Source organism: Myxine glutinosa, chromosome 9, assembly GCF_964187855.1.
Source record: "Myxine glutinosa chromosome 9, kmMyxGlut1.1, whole genome shotgun sequence".
Lineage (NCBI taxonomy): Eukaryota > Metazoa > Chordata > Myxini > Myxiniformes > Myxinidae > Myxine > Myxine glutinosa.
This window is the reverse complement of record NC_136269.1, coordinates 77,164,961-77,191,530: the sequence shown is the minus strand read 5'-3', so window position 1 is coordinate 77,191,530 and position 26,570 is coordinate 77,164,961. Positions and strand designations below refer to the sequence as shown.

Sequence of the window (26,570 nt, the reverse complement as noted above, 5' to 3'; positions counted from 1 at the left end):
CATGGTGCACTTCATGAGCCGACTTGCCCGCAGACCAGAGTAAGGCTCTTAACACCCAGCGTATACCGTACGCATATGCAAGCACACGAATAATAGAATCATTTAAACCGTTCCATCCGTGACTTTTACCTTGGACGGTCGTGACAAAAATACTTTTACACTCCTTGGATTACCTACGGAATGCAAGTCCCACACACCAAATCCTCCATCTTCAGAATTCATATTTCATAATGGACAGATCCCCAAGACGTCATGCTTACATGCTCACCTTGGCGACGTCCACTCGAAATTTCAGCGGTGCCTCCATATTGTTGTAGAATTTGTGTATGACTCACAGGACTCCAATGACCGGACACAGGTTACAAAAGGTCTAGTTTATTAAACTGTATTCACTTCATCCAATTACCAAATAATACCGCATTATTCAATGGCTGAGATTAACTCTTTTCCATGGTCCTTTTCGTTCGGCTGATGTTCCTCCGCCATGGTCCCGTTCGTCAGAGCTCCTCGCAGCAAGTCCTCTCGACTCCAGCCGCAGCTCCCGCTTATATGGACCAACTCGACTTAATCCTCTGTCCGCTGAACTCGTAATCTCTTCTCCGCTGACGTTACTGGTCGCCTTCCTGGCGCCAGCTAGCCCCCCCCTGTTGTGAGTTCCATTTATCAAACAATAGGGGGGTGCTCCAGCCTGGGGCTGTGACCAGGTGTTTCAAGATATTATTGGTGTTCGTGCACATTCCTAACTCATTTACAAACTCGTCCTTCACAGAGTTTGCATGTAAAATGTATTTGCTTTGTTACCAGGTTAATTAATAAGTTACCAGTGCCAATTAATAAGTTACACTGAGTTACACTTCCACAAGTCGAACCTACAATCTTCTGATTCGTAGTCAGACGCGTTATCCATTGCGCCACTGGCCCATGTGACTACTAGCTATCACTCCTACTGATATGTTTTAGTGCTGCAATAATGAGTGATCAACGTAAGGGGTCTCCGGTTGTCGCAGACGTGCACGTTCCTGAGCCACGCGCACAAAGGCCTCTGACAAGGACTCGGAATTGCAGCTGAACACAAATGAATGCACCAACTTTTCTGAACCCTGCTGGACTTCACATGACCTCTTTCTGAACCCTGCTGAACTTCACATGACCTCTATCTGAACCCTGCTGGACTTCACACGACCTCTATCTGAACCCTGCTGGACCTCCTACGACATCTTTCTGAACCCTGCTGAACTTCACATGACCTCTATCTGAACCCTGCTGGACTTCACACGACCTCTATTTGAACCATGCTGGACTTCACATGACATATATCTGAACCCTGCTGGACCGACTGCGACCTCTTTCTGTACCCTGCTGGACCTCCTATGACCTCTTTCTGTACCCTGCTGGACCTCCTATGACCTCTTTCTGAACCCTGCTGAACCTCCTCTGACCTCTTTCTGAACCCTGATTGACCTCCTACGACATCTTTCTGAACCCTGCTGGACTTCACATGACCTCTATCTGAACCCTGCTGGACTTCACATGACCTCTTTCTGAACCCTGCTGGACCGACTGCGACCTCTTTCTGTACCCTGCTGGACCTCCTATGACCTCTTTCTGAACCCTGCTGAACCTCCTCTGACCTCTTTCTGAACCCTGCTTGACTTCCTACGACATCTTTCTGAACCCTGCTGGACTTCACATGACCGTGCCTTTTCACTGACGGTCTGCCAGTCTTCGTTGGTCGACGTTCCAGATCCCAGTGTACTTCAGGAAGCATGGGCGAGCTGTCGCAGGCAGCCGGAACAAATGACAAATTCCTCCTCCAACCATATTTGAACGTTGGGCCTGGCCAGCAGGTTCGTGAAAGACTTGAGCCCAGCTTGACCCTCGTTCCGATGGCGGTGATACCTTGGGTTTCTCTGTTCCTCAAGGAAGTAGAACTAAAAAAGCAGGTTTGGAACGGGAAGATGACGTAATCTGTTGCCAAATCCTTGACGCGAGGGTCGCGACTGTATTTTAAAGAGGTGACCAAGGTTACTCAATCGTCACCAAGGGGTGGACTACCACTCCAATGAATTCGACTTCAGGAAAATATGTTGAAGAAGCAAAGCGACCACGCGACTTCATTAAATATTGCTAAAAGTGAAGTCAAAATCAGTTTTGAGCCAGGTAGGAGTCGAACCTACAATCTTCTGATTCATCGTCAGACGTGTTATCCATTGCGCCACCGGCCCATGTGACTACTAACTATCACTCCTACTGATATGTTTTAGTGCTGCAATAATGAGTGATCAACGTAAGGGGTCTCCGGTTGTCGCAGACGTGCACGTTCCTGAGCCACGCGCACAAAGGCCTCTGACAAGTACTCGGAATTGCAGCTGAACACAAATGAATGCACCAACTTTTCTGAACCATGCTGGACTTCACATGACCTCTTTCTGAACCCTGCTGAACTTCACATGACCTCTATCTGAACCCTGCTGGACTTCACATGACATATATCTGAACCCTGCTGGACCTACTGCGACCTCTTTCTGTACCCTGCTGGACCTCCTATGACCTCTTTCTGTACCCTGCTGGACCTCCTATGACCTCTTTCTGAACCCTGCTGAACCTCCTCTGACCTCTTTCTGAACCCTGCTGGACTTCACATGACATATATCTGAACCCTGCTGGACTTCACATGACTCCTTTCTGAACCCTGCTGGACTTCACATGACCTCTATCTGAACCCTGCTGGACTTCACATGACCTCTTTCTGAACCCTGCTGGACCTACTGCGACCTCTTTCTGTACCCTGCTGGACCTCGTATGACCTCTTTCTGAACCCTGCTGAACTTCACATGACCTCTATCTGAACCCTGCTGGACTTCACACGACCTCTATCTGAACCATGCTGGACTTCACATGACCTCTTTCTGAACCCTGCTGGACCTACTGCGACCTCTTTCTGTACCCTGCTGGACCTCCTATGACCTCTTTCTGAACCCTGCTGAACCTCCTCTGACCTCTTTCTGAACCCTGATTGACCTCCTACGACATCTTTCTGAACCCTGCTGGACTTCACATGACCTCTATCTGAACCCTGCTGGACTTCACATGACCTCTATCTGAACCCTGCTGGACTTCACATGACCTCTTTCTGAACCCTGCTGGACCTACTGCGACCTCTTTCTGTACCCTGCTGGACCTCCTATGACCTCTTTCTGAACCCTGCTGAACCTCCTCTGACCTCTTTCTGAACCCTGCTTGACCTCCTATGACATCTTTCTGAACCCTGCTGGACTTCACATGACCGTGCCTTTTCACTGACGGTCTGCCAGTCTTCGTTGGTCGACGTTGCAGATCCCAGTGTACTTCAGGAAGCATGGGCGAGCTTTCGCAGGCAGCCGGAACAAATGACAAATTCCTCCTCCAACCATATTTGAACGTTGGGCCTGGCCAGCAGGTTCGTGAAAGACTTGAGCCCAGCTTGACCCTCGTTCCGATGGCGGTGATACCTTGGGTTTCTCTGTTCCTCAAGGAAGTAGAACTAAAAAAGCAGGTTTGGAACGGGAAGATGACGTAATCTGTTGCCAAATCCTTGACGCGAGGGTCGTGACTGTATTTTAAAGAGGTGACCAAGGTTACTCAATCGTCACCAAGGGGTGGACTACCACTCCAATGAATTCGACTTCAGGAAAATATGTTGAAGAAGCAAAGCGACCACGCGACTTCATTAAATATTGCTAAAAGTGAAGTCAAAATCAGTTTTGAGCCAGGTAGGAGTCGAACCTACAATCTTCTGATGCATAGTCAGACGCGTTATCCATTGCGCCACTGGCCCATGTGACTACTAGCTATCACTCCTACTGATATGTTTTAGTGCTGCAATAATGAGTGATCAACGTAAGGGGTCTCCGGTTGTCGCAGACGTGCACGTTCCTGAGCCACGCGCACAAAGGCCTCTGACAAGTACTCGGAATTGCAGCTGAACACAAATGAATGCACCAACTTTTCTGAACCCTGCTGGACTTCACATGACCTCTTTCTGAACCCTGCTGAACTTCACATGACCTCTATCTGAACCCTGCTGGACTTCACACGACCTCTATTTGAACCATGCTGGACTTCACATGACATATATCTGAACCCTGCTGGACCGACTGTGACCTCTTTCTGTACCCTGCTGGACCTCCTATGACCTCTTTCTGTACCCTGCTGGACCTCCTATGACCTCTTTCTGAACCCTGCTGAACCTCCTCTGACCTCTTTCTGAACCCTGATTGACCTCCTACGACATCTTTCTGAACCCTGCTGGACTTCACATGACCTCTATCTGAACCCTGCTGGACTTCACATGACCTCTTTCTGAACCCTGCTGGACCGACTGCGACCTCTTTCTGTACCCTGCTGGACCTCCTATGACCTCTTTCTGAACCCTGCTGAACCTCCTCTGACCTCTTTCTGAACCCTGCTTGACTTCCTACGACATCTTTCTGAACCCTGCTGGACTTCACATGACCGTGCCTTTTCACTGACGGTCTGCCAGTCTTCGTTGGTCGACGTTCCAGATCCCAGTGTACTTCAGGAAGCATGGGCGAGCTGTCGCAGGCAGCCGGAACAAATGACAAATTCCTCCTCCAACCATATTTGAACGTTGGGCCTGGCCAGCAGGTTCGTGAAAGACTTGAGCCCAGCTTGACCCTCGTTCCGATGGCGGTGATACCTTGGGTTTCTCTGTTCCTCAAGGAAGTAGAACTAAAAAAGCAGGTTTGGAACGGGAAGATGACGTAATCTGTTGCCAAATCCTTGACGCGAGGGTCGCGACTGTATTTTAAAGAGGTGACCAAGGTTACTCAATCGTCACCAAGGGGTGGACTACCACTCCAATGAATTCGACTTCAGGAAAATATGTTGAAGAAGCAAAGCGACCACGCGACTTCATTAAATATTGCTAAAAGTGAAGTCAAAATCAGTTTTGAGCCAGGTAGGAGTCGAACCTACAATCTTCTGATTCATCGTCAGACGTGTTATCCATTGCGCCACCGGCCCATGTGACTACTAGCTATCACTCCTACTGATATGTTTTAGTGCTGCAATAATGAGTGATCAACGTAAGGGGTCTCCGGTTGTCGCAGACGTGCACGTTCCTGAGCCACGCGCACAAAGGCCTCTGACAAGTACTCGGAATTGCAGCTGAACACAAATGAATGCACCAACTTTTCTGAACCCTGCTGGACTTCACATGACCTCTTTCTGAACCCTGCTGAACTTCACATGACCTCTATCTGAACCCTGCTGGACTTCACATGACATATATCTGAACCCTGCTGGACCTACTGCGACCTCTTTCTGTACCCTGCTGGACCTCCTATGACCTCTTTCTGTACCCTGCTGGACCTCCTATGACCTCTTTCTGAACCCTGCTGAACCTCCTCTGACCTCTTTCTGAACCCTGCTGGACTTCACATGACATATATCTGAACCCTGCTGGACTTCACATGACTCCTTTCTGAACCCTGCTGGACTTCACATGACCTCTATCTGAACCCTGCTGGACTTCACATGACCTCTTTCTGAACCCTGCTGGACCTACTGCGACCTCTTTCTGTACCCTGCTGGACCTCCTATGACCTCTTTCTGAACCCTGCTGAACCTCCTCTGACCTCTTTCTGAACCCTGCTTGACCTCCTACGACATCTTTCTGAACACTGCTGGACTTCACATGACCGTGCCTTTTCACTGACGGTCTGCCAGTATTCGTTGGTCGACGTTGCAGATCCCAGTGTACTTCAGGAAGCATGGGCGAGCTTTCGCAGGCAGCCGGAACAAATGACAAATTCCTCCTCCAACCATATTTGAACGTTGGGCCTGGCCAGCAGGTTCGTGAAAGACTTGAGCCCAGCTTGACCCTCGTTCCGATGGCGGTGATACCTTGGGTTTCTCTGTTCCTCAAGGAAGTAGAACTAAAAAAGCAGGTTTGGAACGGGAAGATGACGTAATCTGTTGCCAAATCCTTGACGCGAGGGTCGCGACTGTATTTTAAAGAGGTGACCAAGGTTACTCAATCGTCACCAAGGGGTGGACTACCACTCCAATGAATTCGACTTCAGGAAAATATGTTGAAGAAGCAAAGCGACCACGCGACTTCATTAAATATTGCTAAAAGTGAAGTCAAAATCAGTTTTGAGCCAGGTAGGAGTCGAACCTACAATCTTCTGATTCGTAGTCAGACGCGTTATCCATTGCGCCACTGGCCCATGTGACTACTAGCTATCACTCCTACTGATATGTTTTAGTGCTGCAATAATGAGTGATCAACGTAAGGGGTCTCCGGTTGTCACAGACGTGCACGTTCCTGAGCCACGCGCACAAAGGCCTCTGACAAGTACTCGGAATTGCAGCTGAACACAAATGAATGCACCAACTTTTCTGAACCATGCTGGACTTCACATGACCTCTTTCTGAACCCTGCTGAACTTCACATGACCTCTATCTGAACCCTGCTGGACTTCACACGACCTCTATCTGAACCATGCTGGACTTCACATGACATATATCTGAACCCTGCTGGACCTACTGCGACCTCTTTCTGTACCCTGCTGGACCTCCTATGACCTCTTTCTGTACCCTGCTGGACCTCCTATGACCACTTTCTGAACCCTGCTGAACCTCCTCTGACCTCTTTCTGAACCCTGCTGGACTTCACATGACATATATCTGAACCCTGCTGGACTTCACATGACTCCTTTCTGAACCCTGCTGGACTTCACATGACCTCTATCTGAACCCTGCTGGACCCATGCTATTTATCTAGCAAATTTCGTCAAAAAAAATCGAACGAGTTTTAGTTATGGCGGGAAAACTGAAAAAAATTCTCTATTTAAAACGGGTGTACACGATTGTACACGTGTACGGACCTTACCGAACCTTACCGACCCGGCAAACAAATCGCCTCATGGTGCACTTCATGAGCCGACTTGCCCGCAGACCAGAGTAAGGCTCTTAACACCCAGCGTATACCGTACGCATATGCAAGCACACGAATAATAGAATCATTTAAACCGTTCCATCCGTGACTTTTACCTTGGACGGTCGTGACAAAAATACTTTTACACTCCTTGGATTACCTACGGAATGCAAGTCCCACACACCAAATCCTCCATCTTCAGAATTCATATTTCATAATGGACAGATCCCCAAGACGTCATGCTTACATGCTCACCTTGGCGACGTCCACTCGAAATTTCAGCGGTGCCTCCATATTGTTGTAGAATTTGTGTATGACTCACAGGACTCCAATGACCGGACACAGGTTACAAAAGGTCTAGTTTATTAAACTGTATTCACTTCATCCAATTACCAAATAATACCGCATTATTCAATGGCTGAGATTAACTCTTTTCCATGGTCCTTTTCGTTCGGCTGATGTTCCTCCGCCATGGTCCCGTTCGTCAGAGCTCCTCGCAGCAAGTCCTCTCGACTCCAGCCGCAGCTCCCGCTTATATGGACCAACTCGACTTAATCCTCTGTCCGCTGAACTCGTAATCTCTTCTCCGCTGACGTTACTGGTCGCCTTCCTGGCGCCAGCTAGCCCCCCCCTGTTGTGAGTTCCATTTATCAAACAATAGGGGGGTGCTCCAGCCTGGGGCTGTGACCAGGTGTTTCAAGATATTATTGGTGTTCGTGCACATTCCTAACTCATTTACAAACTCGTCCTTCACAGAGTTTGCATGTAAAATGTATTTGCTTTGTTACCAGGTTAATTAATAAGTTACCAGTGCCAATTAATAAGTTACACTGAGTTACACTTCCACAAGTCGAACCTACAATCTTCTGATTCGTAGTCAGACGCGTTATCCATTGCGCCACTGGCCCATGTGACTACTAGCTATCACTCCTACTGATATGTTTTAGTGCTGCAATAATGAGTGATCAACGTAAGGGGTCTCCGGTTGTCGCAGACGTGCACGTTCCTGAGCCACGCGCACAAAGGCCTCTGACAAGGACTCGGAATTGCAGCTGAACACAAATGAATGCACCAACTTTTCTGAACCCTGCTGGACTTCACATGACCTCTTTCTGAACCCTGCTGAACTTCACATGACCTCTATCTGAACCCTGCTGGACTTCACACGACCTCTATCTGAACCCTGCTGGACCTCCTACGACATCTTTCTGAACCCTGCTGAACTTCACATGACCTCTATCTGAACCCTGCTGGACTTCACACGACCTCTATTTGAACCATGCTGGACTTCACATGACATATATCTGAACCCTGCTGGACCGACTGCGACCTCTTTCTGTACCCTGCTGGACCTCCTATGACCTCTTTCTGTACCCTGCTGGACCTCCTATGACCTCTTTCTGAACCCTGCTGAACCTCCTCTGACCTCTTTCTGAACCCTGATTGACCTCCTACGACATCTTTCTGAACCCTGCTGGACTTCACATGACCTCTATCTGAACCCTGCTGGACTTCACATGACCTCTTTCTGAACCCTGCTGGACCGACTGCGACCTCTTTCTGTACCCTGCTGGACCTCCTATGACCTCTTTCTGAACCCTGCTGAACCTCCTCTGACCTCTTTCTGAACCCTGCTTGACTTCCTACGACATCTTTCTGAACCCTGCTGGACTTCACATGACCGTGCCTTTTCACTGACGGTCTGCCAGTCTTCGTTGGTCGACGTTCCAGATCCCAGTGTACTTCAGGAAGCATGGGCGAGCTGTCGCAGGCAGCCGGAACAAATGACAAATTCCTCCTCCAACCATATTTGAACGTTGGGCCTGGCCAGCAGGTTCGTGAAAGACTTGAGCCCAGCTTGACCCTCGTTCCGATGGCGGTGATACCTTGGGTTTCTCTGTTCCTCAAGGAAGTAGAACTAAAAAAGCAGGTTTGGAACGGGAAGATGACGTAATCTGTTGCCAAATCCTTGACGCGAGGGTCGCGACTGTATTTTAAAGAGGTGACCAAGGTTACGCAATCGTCACCAAGGGGTGGACTACCACTCCAATGAATTCGACTTCAGGAAAATATGTTGAAGAAGCAAAGCGACCACGCGACTTCATTAAATATTGCTAAAAGTGAAGTCAAAATCAGTTTTGAGCCAGGTAGGAGTCGAACCTACAATCTTCTGATTCATCGTCAGACGTGTTATCCATTGCGCCACCGGCCCATGTGACTACTAACTATCACTCCTACTGATATGTTTTAGTGCTGCAATAATGAGTGATCAACGTAAGGGGTCTCCGGTTGTCGCAGACGTGCACGTTCCTGAGCCACGCGCACAAAGGCCTCTGACAAGTACTCGGAATTGCAGCTGAACACAAATGAATGCACCAACTTTTCTGAACCCTGCTGGACTTCACATGACCTCTTTCTGAACCCTGCTGAACTTCACATGACCTCTATCTGAACCCTGCTGGACTTCACATGACATATATCTGAACCCTGCTGGACCTACTGCGACCTCTTTCTGTACCCTGCTGGACCTCCTATGACCTCTTTCTGTACCCTGCTGGACCTCCTATGACCTCTTTCTGAACCCTGCTGAACCTCCTCTGACCTCTTTCTGAACCCTGCTGGACTTCACATGACATATATCTGAACCCTGCTGGACTTCACATGACTCCTTTCTGAACCCTGCTGGACTTCACATGACCTCTATCTGAACCCTGCTGGACTTCACATGACCTCTTTCTGAACCCTGCTGGACCTACTGCGACCTCTTTCTGTACCCTGCTGGACCTCGTATGACCTCTTTCTGAACCCTGCTGAACTTCACATGACCTCTATCTGAACCCTGCTGGACTTCACACGACCTCTATCTGAACCATGCTGGACTTCACATGACCTCTTTCTGAACCCTGCTGGACCTACTGCGACCTCTTTCTGTACCCTGCTGGACCTCCTATGACCTCTTTCTGAACCCTGCTGAACCTCCTCTGACCTCTTTCTGAACCCTGATTGACCTCCTACGACATCTTTCTGAACCCTGCTGGACTTCACATGACCTCTATCTGAACCCTGCTGGACTTCACATGACCTCTATCTGAACCCTGCTGGACTTCACATGACCTCTTTCTGAACCCTGCTGGACCTACTGCGACCTCTTTCTGTACCCTGCTGGACCTCCTATGACCTCTTTCTGAACCCTGCTGAACCTCCTCTGACCTCTTTCTGAACCCTGCTTGACCTCCTATGACATCTTTCTGAACCCTGCTGGACTTCACATGACCTCTTTCTGAACCCTGCTGAACTTCACATGACCTCTATCTGAACCCTGCTGGACTTCACACGACCTCTATTTGAACCATGCTGGACTTCACATGACATATATCTGAACCCTGCTGGACCGACTGTGACCTCTTTCTGTACCCTGCTGGACCTCCTATGACCTCTTTCTGTACCCTGCTGGACCTCCTATGACCTCTTTCTGAACCCTGCTGAACCTCCTCTGACCTCTTTCTGAACCCTGATTGACCTCCTACGACATCTTTCTGAACCCTGCTGGACTTCACATGACCTCTATCTGAACCCTGCTGGACTTCACATGACCTCTTTCTGAACCCTGCTGGACCGACTGCGACCTCTTTCTGTACCCTGCTGGACCTCCTATGACCTCTTTCTGAACCCTGCTGAACCTCCTCTGACCTCTTTCTGAACCCTGCTTGACTTCCTACGACATCTTTCTGAACCCTTCTGGACTTCACATGACCGTGCCTTTTCACTGACGGTCTGCCAGTCTTCGTTGGTCGACGTTCCAGATCCCAGTGTACTTCAGGAAGCATGGGCGAGCTGTCGCAGGCAGCCGGAACAAATGACAAATTCCTCCTCCAACCATATTTGAACGTTGGGCCTGGCCAGCAGGTTCGTGAAAGACTTGAGCCCAGCTTGACCCTCGTTCCGATGGCGGTGATACCTTGGGTTTCTCTGTTCCTCAAGGAAGTAGAACTAAAAAAGCAGGTTTGGAACGGGAAGATGACGTAATCTGTTGCCAAATCCTTGACGCGAGGGTCGCGACTGTATTTTAAAGAGGTGACCAAGGTTACTCAATCGTCACCAAGGGGTGGACTACCACTCCAATGAATTCGACTTCAGGAAAATATGTTGAAGAAGCAAAGCGACCACGCGACTTCATTAAATATTGCTAAAAGTGAAGTCAAAATCAGTTTTGAGCCAGGTAGGAGTCGAACCTACAATCTTCTGATTCATCGTCAGACGTGTTATCCATTGCGCCACCGGCCCATGTGACTACTAGCTATCACTCCTACTGATATGTTTTAGTGCTGCAATAATGAGTGATCAACGTAAGGGGTCTCCGGTTGTCGCAGACGTGCACGTTCCTGAGCCACGCGCACAAAGGCCTCTGACAAGTACTCGGAATTGCAGCTGAACACAAATGAATGCACCAACTTTTCTGAACCCTGCTGGACTTCACATGACCTCTTTCTGAACCCTGCTGAACTTCACATGACCTCTATCTGAACCCTGCTGGACTTCACATGACATATATCTGAACCCTGCTGGACCTACTGCGACCTCTTTCTGTACCCTGCTGGACCTCCTATGACCTCTTTCTGTACCCTGCTGGACCTCCTATGACCACTTTCTGAACCCTGCTGAACCTCCTCTGACCTCTTTCTGAACCCTGCTGGACTTCACATGACATATATCTGAACCCTGCTGGACTTCACATGACTCCTTTCTGAACCCTGCTGGACTTCACATGACCTCTATCTGAACCCTGCTGGACTTCACATGACCTCTATCTGAACCCTGCTGGACTTCACACGACCTCTATCTGAACCATGCTGGACTTCACATGACATATATCTGAACCCTGCTGGACCTACTGCGACCTCTTTCTGTACCCTGCTGGACCTCCTATGACCTCTTTCTGAACCCTGCTGAACCTCCTCTGACCTCTTTCTGAACCCTGATTGACCTCCTACGACATCTTTCTGAACCCTGCTGGACTTCACATGACCTCTATCTGAACCCTGCTGGACTTCACATGACCTCTTTCTGAACCCTGCTGGACCTACTGCGACCTCTTTCTGTACCCTGCTGGACCTCCTATGACCTCTTTCTGTACCCTGCTGGACCTCCTATGACCTCTTTCTGAACCCTGCTGAACCTCCTCTGACCTCTTTCTGAACCCTGCTTGACCTCCTACGACATCTTTCTGAACCCTGCTGGACTTCACATGACCGTGCCTTTTCACTGACGGTCTGCCAGTCTTCGTTGGTCGACGTTGCAGATCCCAGTGTACTTCAGGAAGCATGGGCGAGCTTTCGCAGGCAGCCGGAACAAATGACAAATTCCTCCTCCAACCATATTTGAACGTTGGGCCTGGCCAGCAGGTTCGTGAAAGACTTGAGCCCAGCTTGACCCTCGTTCCGATGGCGCTGATACCTTGGGTTTCTCTGTTCCTCAAGGAAGTAGAACTAAAAAAGCAGGTTTGGAACGGGAAGATGACGTAATCTGTTGCCAAATCCTTGACGCGAGGGTCGCGACTGTATTTTAAAGAGGTGACCAAGGTTACTCAATCGTCACCAAGGGGTGGACTACCACTCCAATGAATTCGACTTCAGGAAAATATGTTGAAGAAGCAAAGCGACCACGCGACTTCATTAAATATTGCTAAAAGTGAAGTCAAAATCAGTTTTGAGCCAGGTAGGAGTCGAACCTACAATCTTCTGATTCGTAGTCAGACGTGTTATCCATTGCGCCACTGGCCCATGTGACTACTAGCTATCACTCCTACTGATATGTTTTAGTGCTGCAATAATGAGTGATCAACGTAAGGGGTCTCCGGTTGTCGCAGACGTGCACGTTCCTGAGCCACGCGCACAAAGGCCTCTGACAAGTACTCGGAATTGCAGCTGAACACAAATGAATGCACCAACTTTTCTGAACCCTGCTGGACTTCACATGACCTCTTTCTGAACCCTGCTGAACTTCACATGACCTCTATCTGAACCCTGCTGGACTTCACATGACCTCTATCTGAACCATGCTGGACTTCACATGACCTCTTTCTGAACCCTGCTGGACCTACTGCGACCTCTTTCTGTACCCTGCTGGACCTCCTATGACCTCTTTCTGAACCCTGCTGAACCTCCTCTGACCTCTTTCTGAACCCTGATTGACCTCCTACGACATCTTTCTGAACCCTGCTGGACTTCACATGACCTCTATCTGAACCCTGCTGGACTTCACATGACCTCTATCTGAACCCTGCTGGACTTCACATGACCTCTTTCTGAACCCTGCTGGACCTACTGCGACCTCTTTCTGTACCCTGCTGGACCTCCTATGACCTCTTTCTGAACCCTGCTGAACCTCCTCTGACCTCTTTCTGAACCCTGCTTGACCTCCTATGACATCTTTCTGAACCCTGCTGGACTTCACATGACCGTGCCTTTTCACTGACGGTCTGCCAGTCTTCGTTGGTCGACGTTGCAGATCCCAGTGTACTTCAGGAAGCATGGGCGAGCTTTCGCAGGCAGCCGGAACAAATGACAAATTCCTCCTCCAACCATATTTGAACGTTGGGCCTGGCCAGCAGGTTCGTGAAAGACTTGAGCCCAGCTTGACCCTCGTTCCGATGGCGGTGATACCTTGGGTTTCTCTGTTCCTCAAGGAAGTAGAACTAAAAAAGCAGGTTTGGAACGGGAAGATGACGTAATCTGTTGCCAAATCCTTGACGCGAGGGTCGCGACTGTATTTTAAAGAGGTGACCAAGGTTACTCAATCGTCACCAAGGGGTGGACTACCACTCCAATGAATTCGACTTCAGGAAAATATGTTGAAGAAGCAAAGCGACCACGCGACTTCATTAAATATTGCTAAAAGTGAAGTCAAAATCAGTTTTGAGCCAGGTAGGAGTCGAACCTACAATCTTCTGATGTGTAGTCAGACGCGTTATCCATTGCGCCACTGGCCCATGTGACTACTAGCTATCACTCCTACTGATATGTTTTAGTGCTGCAATAATGAGTGATCAACGTAAGGGGTCTCCGGTTGTCGCAGACGTGCACGTTCCTGAGCCACGCGCACAAAGGCCTCTGACAAGTACTCGGAATTGCAGCTGAACACAAATGAATGCACCAACTTTTCTGAACCCTGCTGGACTTCACATGACCTCTTTCTGAACCCTGCTGAACTTCACATGACCTCTATCTGAACCCTGCTGGACTTCACACGACCTCTATTTGAACCATGCTGGACTTCACATGACATATATCTGAACCCTGCTGGACCGACTGCGACCTCTTTCTGTACCCTGCTGGACCTCATATGACCTCTTTCTGTACCCTGCTGGACCTCCTATGACCTCTTTCTGAACCCTGCTGAACCTCCTCTGACCTCTTTCTGAACCCTGATTGACCTCCTACGACATCTTTCTGAACCCTGCTGGACTTCACATGACCTCTATCTGAACCCTGCTGGACTTCACATGACCTCTTTCTGAACCCTGCTGGACCGACTGCGACCTCTTTCTGTACCCTGCTGGACCTCCTATGACCTCTTTCTGAACCCTGCTGAACCTCCTCTGACCTCTTTCTGAACCCTGCTTGACTTCCTACGACATCTTTCTGAACCCTGCTGGACTTCACATGACCGTGCCTTTTCACTGACGGTCTGCCAGTCTTCGTTGGTCGACGTTCCAGATCCCAGTGTACTTCAGGAAGCATGGGCGAGCTGTCGCAGGCAGCCGGAACAAATGACAAATTCCTCCTCCAACCATATTTGAACGTTGGGCCTGGCCAGCAGGTTCGTGAAAGACTTGAGCCCAGCTTGACCCTCGTTCCGATGGCGGTGATACCTTGGGTTTCTCTGTTCCTCAAGGAAGTAGAACTAAAAAAGCAGGTTTGGAACGGGAAGATGACGTAATCTGTTGCCAAATCCTTGACGCGAGGGTCGCGACTGTATTTTAAAGAGGTGACCAAGGTTACTCAATCGTCACCAAGGGGTGGACTACCACTCCAATGAATTCGACTTCAGGAAAATATGTTGAAGAAGCAAAGCGACCACGCGACTTCATTAAATATTGCTAAAAGTGAAGTCAAAATCAGTTTTGAGCCAGGTAGGAGTCGAACCTACAATCTTCTGATTCATCGTCAGACGTGTTATCCATTGCGCCACCGGCCCATGTGACTACTAGCTATCACTCCTACTGATATGTTTTAGTGCTGCAATAATGAGTGATCAACGTAAGGGGTCTCCGGTTGTCGCAGACGTGCACGTTCCTGAGCCACGCGCACAAAGGCCTCTGACAAGTACTCGGAATTGCAGCTGAACACAAATGAATGCACCAACTTTTCTGAACCCTGCTGGACTTCACATGACCTCTTTCTGAACCCTGCTGAACTTCACATGACCTCTATCTGAACCCTGCTGGACTTCACATGACATATATCTGAACCCTGCTGGACCTACTGCGACCTCTTTCTGTACCCTGCTGGACCTCCTATGACCTCTTTCTGTACCCTGCTGGACCTCCTATGACCTCTTTCTGAACCCTGCTGAACCTCCTCTGACCTCTTTCTGAACCCTGCTGGACTTCACATGACATATATCTGAACCCTGCTGGACTTCACATGACTCCTTTCTGAACCCTGCTGGACTTCACATGACCTCTATCTGAACCCTGCTGGACTTCACATGACCTCTTTCTGAACCCTGCTGGACCTACTGCGACCTCTTTCTGTACCCTGCTGGACCTCGTATGACCTCTTTCTGAACCCTGCTGAACCTCCTCTGACCTCTTTCTGAACCCTGCTTGACCTCCTACGACATCTTTCTGAACCCTGCTGGACATCACATGACCGTGCCTTTTCACTGACGGTCTGCCAGTCTTCGTTGGTCGACGTTGCAGATCCCAGTGTACTTCAGGAAGCATGGGCGAGCTTTCGCAGGCAGCCGGAACAAATGACAAATTCCTCCTCCAACCATATTTGAACGTTGGGCCTGGCCAGCAGGTTCGTGAAAGACTTGAGCCCAGCTTGACCCTCGTTCCGATGACGGTGATACCTTGGGTTTCTCTGCTCCTCAAGGAAGTAGAACTAAAAAAGCAGGTTTGGAACGGGAAGATGACGTAATCTGTTGCCAAATCCTTGACGCGAGGGTCGCGACTGTATTTTAAAGAGGTGACCAAGGTTACTCAATCGTCACCAAGGGGTGGACTACCACTCCAATGAATTCGACTTCAGGAAAATATGTTGAAGAAGCAAAGCGACCACGCGACTTCATTAAATATTGCTAAAAGTGAAGTCAAAATCAGTTTTGAGCCAAGTAGGAGTCGAACTTACAATCTTCTGATTCCGATAGTCAGACGCGTTACCCATTGCGCCACTGGCCCATGTGACTACTAGCTATCACTCCTACTGATATGTTTTAGTGCTGCAATAATGAGTGATCAACGTAAGGGGTCTCCGGTTGTCGCAGACGTGCACGTTCCTGAGCCACGCGCACAAAGGCCTCTGACAAGTACTCGGAATTGCAGCTGAACACAAATGAATGCACCAACTTTTCTGAACCCTGCTGGACTTCACATGACATATATCTGAACCCTGCTGGACTTCACATGACTCCTTTCTGAACCCTGGTGGACTTCACATGACCTCTATCTGAACCCTGCTGGACTTCACACGACCTCTTTCTGAACCCTGCTGGACCTACTGCGACCTCTTTCTGTACCCTGCTGGACCTCCTATGACCTCTTTCTGAACCCTGCTGAACCTCCTCTGACCTCTTTCTGAACCCTGATTGACCTCCTACGACATCTTTCTGAACCCTGCTGGACTTCACATGACCTCTATCTGAACCCTGCTGGACTTCACATGACCTCTATCTGAACCCTGCTGGACTTCACATGACCTCTTTCTGAACCCTGCTGGACCTACTGCGACCTCTTTCTGTACCCTGCTGGACCTCCTATGACCTCTTTCTGAACCCTGCTGAACCTCCTCTGACCTCTTTCTGAACCCTGCTTGACCTCCTACGACATCTTTCTGAACACTGCTGGACTTCACATGACCGTGCCTTTTCACTGACGGTCTGCCAGTATTCGTTGGTCGACGTTGCAGATCCCAGTGTACTTCAGGAAGCATGGGCGAGCTTTCGCAGGCAGCCGGAACAAATGACAAATTCCTCCTCCAACCATATTTGAACGTTGGGCCTGGCCAGCAGGTTCGTGAAAGACTTGAGCCCAGCTTGACCCTCGTTCCGATGGCGGTGATACCTTGGGTTTCTCTGTTCCTCAAGGAAGTAGAACTAAAAAAGCAGGTTTGGAACGGGAAGATGACGTAATCTGTTGCCAAATCCTTGACGCGAGGGTCGCGACTGTATTTTAAAGAGGTGACCAAGGTTACTCAATCGTCACCAAGGGGTGGACTACCACTCCAATGAATTCGACTTCAGGAAAATATGTTGAAGAAGCAAAGCGACCACGCGACTTCATTAAATATTGCTAAAAGTGAAGTCAAAATCAGTTTTGAGCCAGGTAGGAGTCGAACCTACAATCTTCTGATTCGTAGTCAGACGCGTTATCCATTGCGCCACTGGCCCATGTGACTACTAGCTATCACTCCTACTGATATGTTTTAGTGCTGCAATAATGAGTGATCAACGTAAGGGGTCTCCGGTTGTCGCAGACGTGCACGTTCCTGAGCCACGCGCACAAAGGCCTCTGACAAGTACTCGGAATTGCAGCTGAACACAAATGAATGCACCAACTTTTCTGAACCCTGCTGGACTTCACATGACATATATCTGAACCCTGCTGGACTTCACATGACTCCTTTCTGAACCCTGGTGGACTTCACATGACCTCTATCTGAACCCTGCTGGACTTCACACGACCTCTTTCTGAACCCTGCTGGACCTACTGCGACCTCTTTCTGTACCCTGCTGGACCTCCTATGACCTCTTTCTGAACCCTGCTGAACCTCCTCTGACCTCTTTCTGAACCCTGATTGACCTCCTACGACATCTTTCTGAACCCTGCTGGACTTCACATGACCTCTATCTGAACCCTGCTGGACTTCACATGACCTCTATCTGAACCCTGCTGGACTTCACATGACCTCTTTCTGAACCCTGCTGGACCTACTGCGACCTCTTTCTGTACCCTGCTGGACCTCCTATGACCTCTTTCTGAACCCTGCTGAACCTCCTCTGACCTCTTTCTGAACCCTGCTTGACCTCCTACGACATCTTTCTGAACACTGCTGGACTTCACATGACCGTGCCTTTTCACTGACGGTCTGCCAGTATTCGTTGGTCGACGTTGCAGATCCCAGTGTACTTCAGGAAGCATGGGCGAGCTTTCGCAGGCAGCCGGAACAAATGACAAATTCCTCCTCCAACCATATTTGAACGTTGGGCCTGGCCAGCAGGTTCGTGAAAGACTTGAGCCCAGCTTGACCCTCGTTCCGATGGCGGTGATACCTTGGGTTTCTCTGTTCCTCAAGGAAGTAGAACTAAAAAAGCAGGTTTGGAACGGGAAGATGACGTAATCTGTTGCCAAATCCTTGACGCGAGGGTCGCGACTGTATTTTAAAGAGGTGACCAAGGTTACTCAATCGTCACCAAGGGGTGGACTACCACTCCAATGAATTCGACTTCAGGAAAATATGTTGAAGAAGCAAAGCGACCACGCGACTTCATTAAATATTGCTAAAAGTGAAGTCAAAATCAGTTTTGAGCCAGGTAGGAGTCGAACCTACAATCTTCTGATTCGTAGTCAGACGCGTTATCCATTGCGCCACTGGCCCATGTGACTACTAGCTATCACTCCTACTGATATGTTTTAGTGCTGCAATAATGAGTGATCAACGTAAGGGGTCTCCGGTTGTCGCAGACGTGCACGTTCCTGAGCCACGCGCACAAAGGCCTCTGACAAGTACTCGGAATTGCAGCTGAACACAAATGAATGCACCAACTTTTCTGAACCCTGCTGGACTTCACATGACCTCTTTCTGAACCCTGCTGAACTTCACATGACCTCTATCTGAACCCTGCTGGACTTCACACGACCTCTATCTGAACCATGCTGGACTTCACATGACATATATCTGAACCCTGCTGGACCTACTGAGTTCCAACAACAAGTTCCAACAGCAAGTTCCAACAACAAGTTCCAACAAGTTCCAACAGCAAGTTCCAACAGCAAGTTCCAACAACAAGTTCCAACAAGTTCCAACAAGTGCCAACAGCAAGTTCCAACAACAAGTTCCAACAACAAGTTCCAACAAGTTCCAACAGCAAGTTCCAACAACAAGTTCCAACAACAAGTTCCAACAAGTTCCAACAAGTGCCAACAGCAAGTTCCAACAACAAGTTCCAACAACAAGCTCCAACAAGTTCCAACAGCAAGTTCCAACAACAAGTTCCAACAACAAGTTCCAACAACAAGTTCCAACAGCAAGTTCCAACAACAAGTTCCAACAACAAGTTCCAACAGCAAGTTCCAACAGCAAGTTCCAACAACAAGTTCCAACAAGTTCCAACAGCAAGTTCCAACAGCAAGTTCCAACAACAAGTTCCAACAACAAGTTCCAACAGCAAGTTCCAACAGCAAGTTCCAACAACAAGTTCCAACAACAAGTTCCAACAAGTTCCAACAAGTGCCAACAGCAAGTTCCAACAACAAGTTCCAACAACAAGTTCCAACAAGTTCCAACAGCAAGTTCCAACAGCAAGTTCCAACAACAAGTTCCAACAACAAGTTCCAACAACAAGTTCCAACAAGTTCCAACAGCAAGTTCCAACAGCAAGTTCCAACAACAAGTTCCAACAAGTTCCAACAACAAGTTCCAACAACAAGTTCCAACAGCAAGTTCCAACAGCAAGTTCCAACAACAAGTTCCAACAACAAGTTCCAACAAGTTCCAACAAGTTCCAACAAGTGCCAACAGCAAGTTCCAACAACAAGTTCCAACAACAAGTTCCAACAAGTTCCAACAGCAAGTTCCAACAGCAAGTTCCAACAACAAGTTCCAACAACAAGTTCCAACAAGTTCCAACAAGTGCCAACAGCAAGTTCCAACAACAAGTTCCAACAACAAGTTCCAACAAGTTCCAACAGCAAGTTCCAACAACAAGTTCCAACAACAAGTTCCAACAAGTTCCAACAAGTGCCAACAGCAAGTTCCAACAACAAGTTCCAACAACAAGTTCCAACAAGTTCCAACAGGTTCCAACAAGTTCCAACAAGTGCCAACAGCAAGTTCCAACAACAAGTTCCAACAACAAGTTCCAACAAGTTCCAACAGCAAGTTCCAACAGCAAGTTCCAACAACAAGTTCCAACAACAAGTTCCAACAAGTTCCAACAAGTGCCAACAGCAAGTTCCAACAACAAGTTCCAACAACAAGTTCCAACAAGTTCCAACAGCAAGTTCCAACAACAAGTTCCAACAACAAGTTCCAACAACAAGTTCCAACAAGTTCCAACAAGTTCCAACAAGTGCCAACAGCAAGTTCCAACAACAAGTTCCAACAACAAGTTCCAACAAGTTCCAACAGCCAGTTCCAACAGCAAGTTCCAACAACAAGTTCCAACAACAAGTTCCAACAAGTTCCAACAAGTGCCAACAGCAAGTTCCAACAACAAGTTCCAACAACAAGTTCCAACAAGTTCCAACAGCAAGTTCCAACAACAAGTTCCAACAACAAGTTCCAACAAGTTCCAACAACAAGTTCCAACAAGTTCCAACAACAAGTTCCAACAACAAGTTCCAACAACAAGTTCCAACAAGTTCCAACAACAAGTTCCAACAACAAGTTCCAACAAGTTCCAACAAGTGCCAACAGCAAGTTCCAACAACAAGTTCCAACAACAAGTTCCAACAAGTTCCAACAAGTGCCAACAGCAAGTTCCAACAACAAGTTCCAACAAGTTCCATTCCTCCCTTCCTTATCCTTCGATGTAGGGATGGGTTCTTTTTAGGATCATGTTGCATCGAGCATTATTTTTCAAACAGTGTGACTATTAAGCCCACGCCAAAACCTCTGACATCCCACCATTAACACCTATTTTAAGCGTGCCGAATCAGTAAGCATCACCCCTTCTATGAGCCTCGACCAGAGGGTGGTTGTCACCCACAAACACTCGTCGCGAGCTGTTCCATTGTCTGTTGATTCCCATTCTGCTGTTTTTGTCTCATAATCAAGATAAATTTGGAACAGCCCTTAAACTAACACCAAGCAGATCAATTTTTATATTTAAATATAAAATCATTTTCTCATTAATTCATAATCATAAAATCATTTAATCCGTGTCACCCATGCTATTTATCTAGCAAATTTCGTCAAAAAAAATCGAACGAGTTTTAGTTATGGCGGGAAAACTGAAAAAAATTCTCTATTTAAAACGGGTGTACACGATTGTACACGTGTACGGACCTTACCGAACCTTACCGACCCGGCAAACAAATCGCCTCATGGTGCACTTCATGAGCCGACTTGCCCGCAGACCAGAGTAAGGCTCTTAACACCCAGCGTATACCGTACGCATATGCAAGCACACGAATAATAGAATCATTTAAACCGTTCCATCCGTGACTTTTACCTTGGACGGTCGTGACAAAAATACTTTTACACTCCTTGGATTACCTACGGAATGCAAGTCCCACACACCAAATCCTCCATCTTCAGAATTCATATTTCATAATGGACAGATCCCCAAGACGTCATGCTTACATGCTCACCTTGGCGACGTCCACTCGAAATTTCAGCGGTGCCTCCATATTGTTGTAGAATTTGTGTATGACTCACAGGACTCCAATGACCGGACACAGGTTACAAAAGGTCTAGTTTATTAAACTGTATTCACTTCATCCAATTACCAAATAATACCGCATTATTCAATGGCTGAGATTAACTCTTTTCCATGGTCCTTTTCGTTCGGCTGATGTTCCTCCGCCATGGTCCCGTTCGTCAGAGCTCCTCGCAGCAAGTCCTCTCGACTCCAGCCGCAGCTCCCGCTTATATGGACCAACTCGACTTAATCCTCTGTCCGCTGAACTCGTAATCTCTTCTCCGCTGACGTTACTGGTCGCCTTCCTGGCGCCAGCTAGCCCCCCCCTGTTGTGAGTTCCATTTATCAAACAATAGGGGGGTGCTCCAGCCTGGGGCTGTGACCAGGTGTTTCAAGATATTATTGGTGTTCGTGCACATTCCTAACTCATTTACAAACTCGTCCTTCACAGAGTTTGCATGTAAAATGTATTTGCTTTGTTACCAGGTTAATTAATAAGTTACCAGTGCCAATTAATAAGTTACACTGAGTTACACTTCCACAAGTCGAACCTACAATCTTCTGATTCGTAGTCAGACGCGTTATCCATTGCGCCACTGGCCCATGTGACTACTAGCTATCACTCCTACTGATATGTTTTAGTGCTGCAATAATGAGTGATCAACGTAAGGGGTCTCCGGTTGTCGCAGACGTGCACGTTCCTGAGCCACGCGCACAAAGGCCTCTGACAAGGACTCGGAATTGCAGCTGAACACAAATGAATGCACCAACTTTTCTGAACCCTGCTGGACTTCACATGACCTCTTTCTGAACCCTGCTGAACTTCACATGACCTCTATCTGAACCCTGCTGGACTTCACACGACCTCTATCTGAACCCTGCTGGACCTCCTACGACATCTTTCTGAACCCTGCTGAACTTCACATGACCTCTATCTGAACCCTGCTGGACTTCACACGACCTCTATTTGAACCATGCTGGACTTCACATGACATATATCTGAACCCTGCTGGACCGACTGCGACCTCTTTCTGTACCCTGCTGGACCTCCTATGACCTCTTTCTGTACCCTGCTGGACCTCCTATGACCTCTTTCTGAACCCTGCTGAACCTCCTCTGACCTCTTTCTGAACCCTGATTGACCTCCTACGACATCTTTCTGAACCCTGCTGGACTTCACATGACCTCTATCTGAACCCTGCTGGACTTCACATGACCTCTTTCTGAACCCTGCTGGACCGACTGCGACCTCTTTCTGTACCCTGCTGGACCTCCTATGACCTCTTTCTGAACCCTGCTGAACCTCCTCTGACCTCTTTCTGAACCCTGCTTGACTTCCTACGACATCTTTCTGAACCCTGCTGGACTTCACATGACCGTGCCTTTTCACTGACGGTCTGCCAGTCTTCGTTGGTCGACGTTCCAGATCCCAGTGTACTTCAGGAAGCATGGGCGAGCTGTCGCAGGCAGCCGGAACAAATGACAAATTCCTCCTCCAACCATATTTGAACGTTGGGCCTGGCCAGCAGGTTCGTGAAAGACTTGAGCCCAGCTTGACCCTCGTTCCGATGGCGGTGATACCTTGGGTTTCTCTGTTCCTCAAGGAAGTAGAACTAAAAAAGCAGGTTTGGAACGGGAAGATGACGTAATCTGTTGCCAAATCCTTGACGCGAGGGTCGCGACTGTATTTTAAAGAGGTGACCAAGGTTACTCAATCGTCACCAAGGGGTGGACTACCACTCCAATGAATTCGACTTCAGGAAAATATGTTGAAGAAGCAAAGCGACCACGCGACTTCATTAAATATTGCTAAAAGTGAAGTCAAAATCAGTTTTGAGCCAGGTAGGAGTCGAACCTACAATCTTCTGATTCATCGTCAGACGTGTTATCCATTGCGCCACCGGCCCATGTGACTACTAACTATCACTCCTACTGATATGTTTTAGTGCTGCAATAATGAGTGATCAACGTAAGGGGTCTCCGGTTGTCGCAGACGTGCACGTTCCTGAGCCACGCGCACAAAGGCCTCTGACAAGTACTCGGAATTGCAGCTGAACACAAATGAATGCACCAACTTTTCTGAACCATGCTGGACTTCACATGACCTCTTTCTGAACCCTGCTGAACTTCACATGACCTCTATCTGAACCCTGCTGGACTTCACATGACATATATCTGAACCCTGCTGGACCTACTGCGACCTCTTTCTGTACCCTGCTGGACCTCCTATGACCTCTTTCTGTACCCTGCTGGACCTCCTATGACCTCTTTCTGAACCCTGCTGAACCTCCTCTGACCTCTTTCTGAACCCTGCTGGACTTCACATGACATATATCTGAACCCTGCTGGACTTCACATGACTCCTTTCTGAACCCTGCTGGACTTCACATGACCTCTATCTGAACCCTGCTGGACTTCACATGACCTCTTTCTGAACCCTGCTGGACCTACTGCGACCTCTTTCTGTACCCTGCTGGACCTCGTATGACCTCTTTCTGAACCCTGCTGAACTTCACATGACCTCTATCTGAACCCTGCTGGACTTCACACGACCTCTATCTGAACCATGCTGGACTTCACATGACCTCTTTCTGAACCCTGCTGGACCTACTGCGACCTCTTTCTGTACCCTGCTGGACCTCCTATGACCTCTTTCTGAACCCTGCTGAACCTCCTCTGACCTCTTTCTGAACCCTGATTGACCTCCTACGACATCTTTCTGAACCCTGCTGGACTTCACATGACCTCTATCTGAACCCTGCTGGACTTCACATGACCTCTATCTGAACCCTGCTGGACTTCACATGACCTCTTTCTGAACCCTGCTGGACCTACTGCGACCTCTTTCTGTACCCTGCTGGACCTCCTATGACCTCTTTCTGAACCCTGCTGAACCTCCTCTGACCTCTTTCTGAACCCTGCTTGACCTCCTATGACATCTTTCTGAACCCTGCTGGACTTCACATGACCGTGCCTTTTCACTGACGGTCTGCCAGTCTTCGTTGGTCGACGTTGCAGATCCCAGTGTACTTCAGGAAGCATGGGCGAGCTTTCGCAGGCAGCCGGAACAAATGACAAATTCCTCCTCCAACCATATTTGAACGTTGGGCCTGGCCAGCAGGTTCGTGAAAGACTTGAGCCCAGCTTGACCCTCGTTCCGATGGCGGTGATACCTTGGGTTTCTCTGTTCCTCAAGGAAGTAGAACTAAAAAAGCAGGTTTGGAACGGGAAGATGACGTAATCTGTTGCCAAATCCTTGACGCGAGGGTCGTGACTGTATTTTAAAGAGGTGACCAAGGTTACTCAATCGTCACCAAGGGGTGGACTACCACTCCAATGAATTCGACTTCAGGAAAATATGTTGAAGAAGCAAAGCGACCACGCGACTTCATTAAATATTGCTAAAAGTGAAGTCAAAATCAGTTTTGAGCCAGGTAGGAGTCGAACCTACAATCTTCTGATGCATAGTCAGACGCGTTATCCATTGCGCCACTGGCCCATGTGACTACTAGCTATCACTCCTACTGATATGTTTTAGTGCTGCAATAATGAGTGATCAACGTAAGGGGTCTCCGGTTGTCGCAGACGTGCACGTTCCTGAGCCACGCGCACAAAGGCCTCTGACAAGTACTCGGAATTGCAGCTGAACACAAATGAATGCACCAACTTTTCTGAACCCTGCTGGACTTCACATGACCTCTTTCTGAACCCTGCTGAACTTCACATGACCTCTATCTGAACCCTGCTGGACTTCACACGACCTCTATTTGAACCATGCTGGACTTCACATGACATATATCTGAACCCTGCTGGACCGACTGTGACCTCTTTCTGTACCCTGCTGGACCTCCTATGACCTCTTTCTGTACCCTGCTGGACCTCCTATGACCTCTTTCTGAACCCTGCTGAACCTCCTCTGACCTCTTTCTGAACCCTGATTGACCTCCTACGACATCTTTCTGAACCCTGCTGGACTTCACATGACCTCTATCTGAACCCTGCTGGACTTCACATGACCTCTTTCTGAACCCTGCTGGACCGACTGCGACCTCTTTCTGTACCCTGCTGGACCTCCTATGACCTCTTTCTGAACCCTGCTGAACCTCCTCTGACCTCTTTCTGAACCCTGCTTGACTTCCTACGACATCTTTCTGAACCCTGCTGGACTTCACATGACCGTGCCTTTTCACTGACGGTCTGCCAGTCTTCGTTGGTCGACGTTCCAGATCCCAGTGTACTTCAGGAAGCATGGGCGAGCTGTCGCAGGCAGCCGGAACAAATGACAAATTCCTCCTCCAACCATATTTGAACGTTGGGCCTGGCCAGCAGGTTCGTGAAAGACTTGAGCCCAGCTTGACCCTCGTTCCGATGGCGGTGATACCTTGGGTTTCTCTGTTCCTCAAGGAAGTAGAACTAAAAAAGCAGGTTTGGAACGGGAAGATGACGTAATCTGTTGCCAAATCCTTGACGCGAGGGTCGCGACTGTATTTTAAAGAGGTGACCAAGGTTACTCAATCGTCACCAAGGGGTGGACTACCACTCCAATGAATTCGACTTCAGGAAAATATGTTGAAGAAGCAAAGCGACCACGCGACTTCATTAAATATTGCTAAAAGTGAAGTCAAAATCAGTTTTGAGCCAGGTAGGAGTCGAACCTACAATCTTCTGATTCATCGTCAGACGTGTTATCCATTGCGCCACCGGCCCATGTGACTACTAGCTATCACTCCTACTGATATGTTTTAGTGCTGCAATAATGAGTGATCAACGTAAGGGGTCTCCGGTTGTCGCAGACGTGCACGTTCCTGAGCCACGCGCA

General features: G+C 48.5%; 3 non-coding genes across 3 annotated transcripts; all 3 read right to left on the bottom strand.

Annotated features, from left to right (window-relative positions):
* Positions 1-3,744: 3,744 nt before the first annotated feature.
* On the bottom strand, positions 3,745-3,817 carry TRNAH-AUG (transfer RNA histidin (anticodon AUG)). The gene has a single exon. It is a non-coding gene; the product is annotated as a tRNA-His (tRNA).
* A 10,041-nt stretch (positions 3,818-13,858) lies between these two features.
* On the bottom strand, positions 13,859-13,931 carry TRNAC-ACA (transfer RNA cysteine (anticodon ACA)). Its single transcript has one exon. It is a non-coding gene; the product is annotated as a tRNA-Cys (tRNA).
* An 11,246-nt stretch (positions 13,932-25,177) lies between these two features.
* Positions 25,178-25,250, bottom strand: TRNAH-AUG (transfer RNA histidin (anticodon AUG)). The gene has a single exon. It is a non-coding gene; the product is annotated as a tRNA-His (tRNA).
* Between the last annotated feature and the right edge of the window lie 1,320 nt (positions 25,251-26,570).